The following is a 12,815-nucleotide window of genomic DNA, read 5'->3' as shown; positions in this document are numbered from 1 at the left end:
CGTCAATAATCTAAAACAGAAGTTTTCAATCCGTTTCTTACCATTAATCTTTTAGGATCGTTGATCGATTGCATAATCCCCACAAAATTTCAAAATTACTCCCAGGCTGAAAACCCCCGATCACAAAGGCAGATATTCCCGTAGGATTATTCCAATAGGATAATGCTACATCTGTGAAATATACGCACTTTCCTTTTATGTCTACAGCTAGCAGAAACTGCCTCAAAATTCCAATTAAACGCCCATTACATCGATTGAAGATAAGAAAATGAAAGAGATATGGTTTTAATATCCGACAGGTTTGGGTAAAATATGAACAACTAGAATAACCGAATGATTTACATCATGCTACTATCGAGAAATTAATTTCACCAAACGATTTATTGGAATTTTTCTGCAGCCAGAATATTCCTGAATAATATATTACTCAGTCATTTAGAAATTGATTTATATATTTTTTACACATTGCCTGTTCTAATTTAAGGTGATAAATCCTTTACCATTGGATTCAGGTCAATGAGAAAATATCATGGAAAATGTGCTTCTTTGATAGAATGCATTAATTACAAAGTTGCCATTATTTGGGTGAGATATTTGATTGAAGGATTTGTCTTGCATGTGCGGATTTTTATAAAGACGCTAAGCTGTTAATAATCATTTAGCGACATTTAGGGGAAGAGATCACATTAAATAACGGACACAATTTTATGGTATACAACTCCATAGTTTTATTACACAGGACTTTTCAACAATCTACATTGTCATATTCAGGTGAAGATGACAATGTAGATTGTTGAAACGTAGGGTGAAAATGGGGGCTTATTCTCCGGAACCTTAATGAGATAAAATCCAGATGTTAAGAAATAAAGTAATCTGATTGGACAATAAAACTAAATTTACATTCGATTTCAGTAATTAACCAATCAGATGACAGGAACATTTAAATAGTACCGTGTTCCTCACAAAGATAAAATCCAGATTTTGACAAATGAAGTTATCCCATATGATAATAAAACTAAATTTAAATGCGATTTCAATGATTAACCAATCAGATGACAGGAACCCTTAAATTATCCTTAGTTAAGTTTTAGAGAAATAAGGCCCAAGAGCGTCCTGCTTGAACCAAGGAATTGCTGGCTTAGGACATGAACGATACGTTCCATACCAGATTTATTGATATCACATTGTATTGCCAACATTATGCACTTATTGTTTACAATATTATTAATAAAGCTCTAAGGCGTTCTTTTGTGACACCAAGCCGCGTATTCTCGAAATGATCTAAGATGTCAAAGGGTATCCAACACTGTTTCTAGGATACTAGCGCTACGATCATACGCGGCCAGGAGTTTCTGATAGTTCCCACACAGAAAGAATTGATATCACATTGTATTGAGAACAGCATGTACTTATTGTTTACAACATTATTAATAACATATATATTATGTAAGAGTGCACGACAGAATTGCACTTTCCGGATGTTGCGAAATGATAAAACATAAAAATTTAAACAACTCTCAAGGGATGAGACACAGATAGTTTATATGGTCATTATGCAAATTGCTGGTATACAATATTTACTACAGTCATTAAATATAACCACATTTTAATGACTAGGTACATAACAGAGTACAGTTAAAGCAGTGGTTCCTAATCCCTTTTCAGCCCTCACACCCCCGGAGCAATCATTTACCCCTCACATTCATTTTTCATTCAAGCTTATCACAATACTCCCTAGGATCCCAAATGGACTTATTTTACTCATCAGATGTGGTCTTCACTCTTTACACATCCATGGATTGAAGTACATGTATTCATTCAAATCCCTAAAGACAAATTTTTCTCCTGTTTGGCCACATACCATATGCCACAGTCCACACCCTAGGGGATGATCCCAGACTCCCATAGTCCACACCCCCAACACCCCCAGCAAAGTCTGGAACCAAGTCGTCAAAATCTGTACTTCAGTGTTGATAGAGCTCAATTTCAGCTATCTTTATTCAGATTGTAAATCTTGGCAGTCTACCACGTTTACTATTAAGCAAAAATAGAATTCCGTATGTGAAAACAATTATAAGCATGTCTGGATAGAGAAACTCATTGTGTTGTTAATAACTCTAAAGAAGTAATACTAGAAAATACTGTTTTTTAGCATAATCGTTTTTATTAACCAACAGTCAAACATTATATGTTTCAATAAACTAACAGATTAACCATCAGTACGTATTGTATATTGTACAGGAAACAGAAGTCTTGTCATTAGATACAGTACACCAGACAGACTTTAGTTCATTCATGAAAAGAACTGTATATTTCGGCTTCAATACACTTTTTCTTACGTGGTACATATCACAATGATAATGTATATATATTACATATTGAAATTGTATACATATATTCAAGGGCGTTACCGAGAGAATGTGAAAGAGTGGACCTACTGATGGGCATAGTTACCATTGGCTAAACTAGCCCCCCCCCCCCCTCGCAGCCCCGAAGGCTAGTTTTTCGGGCAAGGCATTCAAAAAATTTTTTTTTGAACGGCCCGATTATATTTTTTTTTTTGAATTTAAAAATGAAATCATATCTTTGCCCGAATATCCTATACTATAACTGTATTTTTTTTAAATTGATAGCCCGATAGTATTCTCCTATAATAATATTTCATAATTTATATTATTTAAGGATCGAAATCACTGCCCGAATGTCATTCGTATGATTATATTTGACATATTTCAAAAATTGAAATCGCAGTAGACACAACCAAAAAAAGGCAATTCGGGCACAGATTTCAATTTTTTCAAATAAATATTGTATGACATCTGTGCCCGAATTGTCTTAAATTAAGATAGTCTGGTAAGGTTTCAGTGAAACAATAGTGTTTCTCTCGAAGAGTTTGCAAAACTCTCATAACTAAGTTAGAAATTCGGGCAACCTCAGATATCTCGCCCCCCCTGGGATGTAAACCTGGCTCCGCCACTGCTCTAACCAACTGTGTTACAGGACCTCCTTAAACATGTTTTGATGTGAAATGATTGTTAATGCTAGTAGTATTGTTTATCTCGATACAAACCAGGCTAACTGACATGTATAGAATGTAATTACTACAGGTGGAGGCAATGGTTTGTAACATTCTCAGCATATCGGGGTGATCTTTTAAAGAGTTCTAATTTGCTTTTCTCATTCCTACGACTTTTGGTCTTTTGCCTTTGTCAAAAGGATTGTAAAGAGGTTTCTAAATATGTGTATCAGGGACACTGATAGTATCAATTTTCACCATCCCAATTTTCAATCAGACGTCTGTGGTTCATGCCACTAAAACTAAATGTTGATCAATGACCAACCGCGATAAATCTTATTTTGCGATACCCATAGTAAGCCTCATTAACATCACTTTAAGTTTATATTATTTTGTCCATCAATAATAATAATACAGTAATAATAATAATGATAACTGCTTAATGTGTAATTTATTAAGACCATGCTTTTCTGACATTGACCCCGTAGCTCAGACTGTTCACTCCATGGCGTTGTCCGTTTTCATTAACATAATTAATGGACATACATAAGGAAATTTCAATTTGAACTTGTGGGTTGTACTATTTATTATCCAATGGCTGAACTGCCACAGGTACTGGATGGATCGAGTCTACGAGCTCTCAGTCTCAAAAAGAAATGCAGGAGAGCATGTCTTAAAAAAAAGTCTACGGGCCGTAAGTTGAGCCACTCTTATTATTACACACTGTTAAGAATCCTTAGCATGTGACGAAGGGTAAACATCAACCTTAGGTTTAGAACCACATATTGCTAAGACAGGACAATGCCCGAAATTGAGTGAAAGAGGGAACTGAGAATTGGGCAAACGTCCCAAGCTCGTTCAATTTAAACCAGAAAATATGGTGCAGTAAGAATATTTAACTTGCCAATATTTTATAGACCCATAACTCTTCCTTGATAACACCCGAGGACTTGGTAATACCTTGGCATATGTGGTCTTTGTTTTGACAAAGATACGAACGCTTTTGGAACTCATGTAAATTTGTTATGATCCATGTTATCCAACATGAAGAACAACTATGACCTATGGAGCAAATGGATCAACTTGACTCCCCCCTTCCTGGAAAAATGGATTACAATTTAGAAAGCAAAAACCTAATAAACTGAGAATTTTTTTAATGCTTAGATTTATTACCGAAATTACCATTGCATACTTATTCAGATAAACTTCATAATGCATCACTTTAAGATCAAATTATCAAAAATTTGTTTGCGAGACAAACATGACCGTAACATAAATTCTGTGGACGCCCTTGGGAATAACGTCAATTCCTTACAATACTTAGCGAGCTTTAACGACGAATGTCTACATAAAACGCTTTCATATTCCTTTTGAACATTGGATACATATCTAGAAAATACTCATCTCGCTTTATTGCAGCCAATCAGTGATTTCTGTATAAAGATACAAAGGTTCATATTTCCCACGGGACAGATTGGGCAGGAGGACAATACCGGAATATTTTTCTCAATCTCTGCCATTGTGTATAATACTTTCTTTAATATATAAAACATGCTTACTATTCTATGTTTTACGAGCACAGTCATGAATAATTTGTCAGATTGTCAGCTATTGTTCGCTTTCCTTTGGCATCATACAAGATCCAAAAAGAATATCTTCAAGATAACACATTCAATATATCATAACATGCTTGCTTTGCTAATTTTATTTACTATCGTGAATATCTTGCAACAAAATCAGCTGTTGTCAGATTTCCTACTTAATACCGGCGGCAGAGCCCAAAAAAGAATGTTTTCCAGAAAACAAAATTCAATATATCATAATATGGTTACTATTCTAAATTAATTTGATGTGGATTGTTTCAGTAATAAATAAACCAAATACTAACCACCCGAACCGCAAAACGAAACCCGAAATCCAAACCATGTTGGCGAAACATTAGTAACAGCTAATGAACCATAAGTGAATAAGTATATCATAATGAAATATTGTATCAGGTGTCTAGAAGATTACGTATTCCCTGCCTAAGAGCATACGTATCCAAACACCTACATTATGGGATCCCAAAATACCATCGTTGTGTGCAAAACGTCCCTCGAACAAAACGCTGCCATTAACACATTGATTGGGTATTCAAACGAGCGCTGCCCAAAACGAAATGGATTGAGTCATTGAGTCATGGATTGGTATGTTATTTATATAGTAAACCAATGTTATAGGGTCCTATTATAGACGGAATCGAAGAAAGTTGTAGCAGTAAATAATTTACATTTATCTTGAGCATTTTGAGTTATTTTTGGGCGTAATTTTCATTTTTCATACAGAAATTGCCGATATTATTTTAAATGTAACGATGGCCCGATCGAAAGTGTTGGGGGTCGTGATAACAATGGGAGACAATGAAGTTCTTGTATCAATTTATTAATGTTTATTCATGTGTCTTTTCTGGTAGTGCCCTGTGTTCGTTTGTACACTTACCGGTGCAAGTAGCCTCCAAAGGCAACCAGGCAACAGGATATGGACAATTTCTCGCTAATATAAAAGTAAGTGTTGAGAGAAAGATTGTTCTACTCATGCTAGAAATTATCGCATCACTATGTCATTGTAATTCTTAATTCAATATAACAATCTGTAAGCCTTTACAAGCTTACTAAAAGTAGGACGTAAAACTCCATTCATTTAATTTCATTTACAAGCTTACTAAAGTTTAAAAAAGACTTAACTATCTTACCTCGTCGTCCATTATAAATAAAACAAGTACAAACGATCCGATTATTTGTGAATATATCCAAAAAATAGTTCCTCAAATCCTAAATAAAACAGACACGGTGTTAATGTAAAAACTTCCTTGAGATCTAACAGAAGGTTAATGGCTCAGTTATGTAATAATCCAATTGACATTCTACAATAGTAAAGATGTTATTTCAAACTGCTTTTCTCCTGATTTTCCAGATTTAGACACCTTCTGCAATGTTACACAATGTTCGAAACTAATTGTTTTAAACGTAAGATATTACATTGTAAACAGCTTTCATTCCGAAATTCTTAACATGTACTTTTATAAATTGTTGGGGTACAAATACACTTTAAGACAAGAATATTCTCTGATACTGCGGCTTGTGCTTTAGAGAGTTGGTCCTGTGTCCACTCACATTTAATCCCGCAATGATAACGGAGCGCGATCTGTACGTCTTACTTACTGATAAATTTAAACATAAATTCGATTTTCAAAGTAGAACAACTGCTCATACACTTCGCTTAATCCTTCATCAGGATTATTTATGCACCAATGAAAACCAGATTGTAAGAATAATTCTCGATTTACAATCTCTAAAATTTCCTTGAATCAACTTTTCCGAAGTGAAAAAAAGCTTTAAACGTTTTTTGCTGAGATTTTAACCAATCAATGAGTAAAATCTATCCAAGGATATAATACTAAAACACTAAGCACGTTTCACATATATCCACTTTTTCTCAAAACTTTTAGATGAATATACCGTTATTTCATAATATCAACCTGTGCATACCGGTATTCATAGTAATAAACAAAACGACATAAACAATTTGAGTTTATAATTTTGACCTCGAATAGTGTTGGGTCAGGATCAGATCTTACCCGTGTCCCCTGTCATTTATAATTAATAAACCAGCAATAAATCTTACAGTGCACTGTCTGAGTGATTCTCTCACACCGTTATTAATGACTGACGGTTGTTATACCTGTATATCACTGATAAATATAATACTGCTAGGTCTAGCGTTATATTCGAGAGTGTCGATGCCTACACGCGTCTTGGCCATTCATCGATAAACTTCAACACAGACAGATATTAGAGGCGGGTTTAAGGCTGAGTGAGGGGAAGGAATAGAGGTCGTTATGGTAGCGTGGGTTAGGTATTAAAAAAGAGTGCAACTCTTACATAACATAAGAAATCACAAATTGTTGTTGAGTTTTAGGAGAAAACAGCGAAAAATAATTTCAGACATCTGACCATGGAACGCCTAAACCATCCACGGTTCAAATGTGATTCTTTGGGAATTGTCTATCAATTTTTCCCCGTCAACAGTTAAGCAGGTCGGATAAACATTTTGTCGTTCGGGTGAAAAAAATAACTGATGTTCTGTGTGTTACAAGCTGGGTACTTCTAGGTTTCTTCGGCAGAAATAAAATCTACAGCAGGCTAATGCCGCACTAATCTTAACATAACATAAGAAATCACAAATTGTTGTTGAGTTTTAGGAGAAAACAGCGTAGATTCGATTCATATTGTTTGAAAAATGATTTTAAATAAAATCTGGTCATGGACCTCCTAAACCATCCACGGTTCAAATATAATTCTTTCGGATTTTCAATCCATTTTCCCCGTCAATAGTTAAAGATAGGTTCCCTTATTTTCATTTATGAAAATTAAAATGCTAATACTTATATGAATAGAAAGTAGAGGTGTTCTAATGATTTGGAAAAATACCGATTTGTCTCTCATGTCCATAATAAATTCATAATTAGCTAAATTAGAAGAGAATTACCCGCAGAATTCCAATGAGTGACCGAACAAGAAAGGTCAAAAAGTCTTATTTTGTTTATCCAGACTGTACATACATGGACATTTGTGATTGGTTAAAACTCTTAATTATAAGCAATACGAACATAATGATATCATTCAGAATACATGATAATTAATTAGAAACACCAATTAATCGAATAGTTTGCTTAATTTGACATTAAAAAATAAGGAAACCCATCTTTAAGCATTTGGTCGTTTGTATGAAAACAAAATAACTGATGTCTGTGTGTTACAAACTGGGTACCTCTAGGTTTCTTCGGCAGAAGTAAAATCTACAGCAGGCTAATGCCGCACTAATTCATTCATCGCATATATCCCAATCAGGGACATAAATAATAATATAAAATTCCATTTTATTTCAGTCCTGAAATGATAAGAAAGTTATGAAATAGATAAAATCTCGATAATAACAGCTTATTCTATCTCAATATATTCCAAAGGACATCTTATAAGGTGAGACATCGTCAAAATGTCAAACTATTACGAACTTAGTACTTAAAAGCTCGAAGTTCGTAATAGCTTGACATTATTAAGATTGAAGTGAAAGGGTATTTAATAACCTATATATTAAGGTATTTAATAGGAGTAAATAAAGAGGTGTCTCGGTCGGTCTGTAGGCATGAAGAGTAAACTGTATGGTAATGACTGGTCGAGGAAGTCTAGCCAGGGTAATTATCATTCTATCTTTCTGCAGTATACAGTAATATCTTGTTATTTATTCAATCAGTCATCTACAATAGTTTTTATGATCGATTTCTTATGTAATTCATTTAGTCAATTATATTCTCTTCCATCTCTACCAAGCAGATCACCAGTCCAAGAATACAACAGCCCCGATGCCAGGCTTGATTGTTCGGAGGGGCAAGTTATATATCCGGAGGAGCAATGAAGTATTGTGTGCAGACTTAATGAAACTGATCGGTTGTAATAATATTTTTAATCCCATTTCAGGAGGCGGCGGGTCTTGTCCCCTGTTGCTACGGGCCTGACGTGCAAATAGTCTAAAGGTTTACAAATAGGTATTGTGTGTATATCAGAGATAATGATTGTTTCTATATGCACCATTCATTTTTCAAGCAATCTCTATGGTTCTTGCAGTACGAATAAAACTCATATCCTCATGTCTACAGCAAGAGACTTGTTACGCCTTACAGAAGAAATAAAAATTTCAGTAATATCCTAGTCCATGGTAGGCTTAACCCTCAATAGCTTTAAAATTTCTGACTTCTTTTGAATTTCCTAAGATGACTATTCATATTAATGCTTCTTATTTTCTTATAAAAAAGATTTTGTTTCACAATACAGGTTTTATCTTGAGATGATTATTGATATATCAGAAGAACGTTATATTTTCAGCTATTTCAGCTAAAGAAATGATACTACCACAGATAGTATTACACAGAGACATCCTTAGTTAACATATCTAATTATCTTAACCTTAGATACTACCACAGATAGTATTACAGAGACATCCTTAGTTAACATATCTAATTATCTTAACCTTAGATACTACCACAGATAGTATTACAAAGACATCCATAGTTAACATATTTAATTATCTTAACCTTAGATACTACCACAGATAGTATTACAAAGACATCCATAGTTAACATATCTTATTATCTTAACCTTAAATACTACCACAGATAGTATTACAGAGACATCCTTAGTTAACATATTTAATTATCTTAACCTTAGATACTACCACAGATAGTATTACAGAGACAACCTTATAGTTAACATATCTAATTATCTTAACCTTTGATACTACCACAGATAGTATTACAGAGACATCCTTAGTTAACATATCTAATTATCTTAACCTTAGATACTACCACAGATAGTATTACAGAGACAACCTTAGTTAACATATCTAATTATCTTAACCTTTGATACTACCACAGATAGTATTACAGAGACATCCTTAGTTAACATATCTAATTATCTTAACCTTTGATACTACCACAGATAGTATTACAGAGACAACCTTAGTTAACATATCTAATTATCTTAACCTTAGATACTACCACAGATAGTATTACAGAGACAACCTTAGTTAACATATCTAATTATCTTAACCTTTAATAATACAACCACAGATAGTATTACAGAGACAACCTTAGTTAACATATCTAATTATCTTAACCTTAGATACTACCACAGATAGTATTACAGAGACATCCTTAGTTAACATATCTAATTATCTTAACCTTAGATACTACCACAGATAGTATTACAGAGACATCCTTAGTTAACATATCTAATTATCTTAACCTTAGATACTACCACAGATAGTATTACAGAGACATCCTTAGTTAACATATCTAATTATCTTAACCTTTGATACTACCACAGATAGTATTACAGAGACAACCTTAGTTAACATATCTAATTATCTTAACCTTAGATACTACCACAGATAGTATTACAGAGACATCCTTAGTTAACATATCTAATTATCTTAACCTTTTGCACCTTGTTTTATCATAAATCTTTACTTTGTGACCTAGACCAGTGCTTTCATGAGACTATGTTCTCATCACCATCTAACACTAATCGTATTACTTAACAATTATTTTGATCTTACACTGTACAGATGATTGTCCAATTTCCGGACTTCACGATTTTAGACAAATAAAAACTTTTCACCACAAAAAAAAGGAATAAAATTCTTTTCAACGCTACTTCTAATTACTATTTCGACAGAAAATGAAGTGTGTCTTTTTAAATTGTTACCTTTTTCTTTCCGACTATCGTCCTTTGAAGTTATATTATTTTTTCATTTCGACATGCGTCTAAGTTTTGACGTACAAAAATACGACATAACGTAATGATTTATTTTGTCTTTTGAACTTTGGTAATTGACTGCGGGATAAATTTATATTTCCATCAACCCAATGTCAGTTAAAACTTAAATTGTCTTAAAATGCAATTTCCTTACCACAATCTTACTGTTGAAAAGTTGACGTTTTAAAATGAGATTTAGAAAATTCTGACCTTGCTTTAAATTAGACCAATAATGATGTACTGTGGGCCTTTTTACAAGAATTCTCAACAATAGGAAGAAAGACAAGAAAGAGGAAGCGTAATTCCTGAAATTATGAGATGTCTGTTGATTCTGAGGGTTGGCAAATTATAGTTATTGACTTTATTACTCTGACAAAAGGAAATTGCAGGAAGAAGGCAAATAAAATTATTTTACAATGACGTTCATTAAATGAATTGTGAATAACTTTCTAATATAATTATGGGCATTAGTGGTTTGAATAGCGAGGTAGGACATTGGCATCCTCTGGGAGCACTTGACGCCACTATCCGATTGCTTCTGTCAGCTTGGCATTCCAGTTTTAATGGGGAGCAACACTGCCGATTCAGACTATCTTTAAGCTCAGGCCCGTAGTTACCGGGGCCCTCCTCGATTGTTTTTGACGGCCTACCAATAGCATCACGGCAATAAACACAGCACACCTTTGCCCCTTAAGATATATTAATCCCCCCCCCCCTCCTTCTCTCTCTCCCCGAACAATCGTGTCTTGTCACGACCATGCTAAATCTTCGAGAAACACCAGATGCTCTTTTTCGATTTAGTGTGACCTCTGTAATCCTTTCACAGCTGATATACTTTTGTGATAACTCTATTTACAGGGTAAAGGTTAGTCACATATTGAGTAATTTGTAATACTGAACCTTCATAATGACCTAACAAAGTTGTCAGAATAGGGTTTGCAATCTCATCCTCTTTAATGCTTTCTTAATGGCCAAGTTTTTCTCATTGACACCGCAAGACATAATCACTTGCTGTAAATATTATACTTATATTTATTCCTTTGGACACAACGTTTCATTACACATACAGGTAACGTTCTCAAGTGTTACCTTTATGAGTAATGAAACGTTGTGTCCAAATGAATAAATAGATGTCTATATCCATAACAATTGTTGTCTCTTAATGTATATGTAGTTTGCCCATCACCTCTTATCATTATGTACGAATCGTTGTATAAAACTTTAACCAATGATTGTTGTTCCATAAAGCTGTGTCTATATATCATTATTATTGTTTATCTTCACCAAGGCCCCGTGTGCACGTTAAAGATCCCTTGACAGTTTGAAAATGAAAAAAAGTAGACTAGACTTATGCTACTGTTCTGGATACAATTTCCTATTCCATACTGCGATGGCGTTGCAGAAAAGTAGGACGTAAAATCTTTATTTCATTTTCCAAGTGAAAAGCAGAATAATAAATAACATAAAATCTATCTAATTTTCTTCACAGTTATGATAGTTGACTTGACAGCTATTTAATGCATTTTGTAAATGTTTTCCACGGGAAAAATTGCCATTAACACCTTTTGTTTGAGAGAATAGTTAATGGACACGATTTATTAGGAATCATACGGTAGCATCCCTATCTAATGAACTCATTTTTATTTCTATTATCATCTCTTATTACCCCCCTTTATAATTATCATCACGGCTAATTGGTAACCAATCTCTGTATTTCCATTTAATTCAGAGATATACACACAACTTGTTTGGTTACTTCCAACTACAATTCTGAAGGGCAAGGAGCCGTCCAAAATACCATGTGAAGGGCAGTGTCTCCACTCATGCTTAAGGTGCCTTCAATGCGTTACAGTCACTGTGGTGTTAAATGGTGATGAGAACAGCACTGGTCTAGGTCACAAAGTAAAGATTTATGATAAAACAAGGTGCAAGTTAAAGGTTAAGATAATGAGATGTCTCTATAATACTATCTGTGGCAGTATTTGTGGTAGTATCTGCGGTGTGAGGGCCTCTCAATATAGAACACCATACTGCCAGACCTACTGAACCATGTATAGAGGAACAGTACTCTTGGTAATAGATGCAGGGTGTCCTGTACAGCAAAGAGGGGTCACGCTGAAAGAAGATTGGCTGAAAACTGTCATTTCCTTATGTCCGATGGGGTATTCGGTGTGTGTTATAGAAAACTAAAGGAAAAAAATACACAGACATGGAATCTTGACCAAACTCCGCCCCGATCGGGTCTTTTCCGGAAAGAGAGATCGATTATTTGAAGTGTATTGGACATATCTCGATATTGATTGAGGTTTATTGATTACCGGTATCAGATCGTCATATAGAAAACAGTAAGAGAACAGTAATTAAGATTTTAAAAAATATCATTGATTCTTATCCAGATTGATTTGAAATCCAAATTGATTTTGTTTCTATCTCCGATGGGCTCATCG

This window comes from Lottia gigantea (assembly GCF_000327385.1).
Source record: "Lottia gigantea unplaced genomic scaffold LOTGIsca_65, whole genome shotgun sequence".
Lineage (NCBI taxonomy): Eukaryota > Metazoa > Mollusca > Gastropoda > Lottiidae > Lottia > Lottia gigantea.
The sequence above is the reverse complement of the archived record's forward strand: the minus strand, read 5'-3'. Positions refer to the sequence as shown.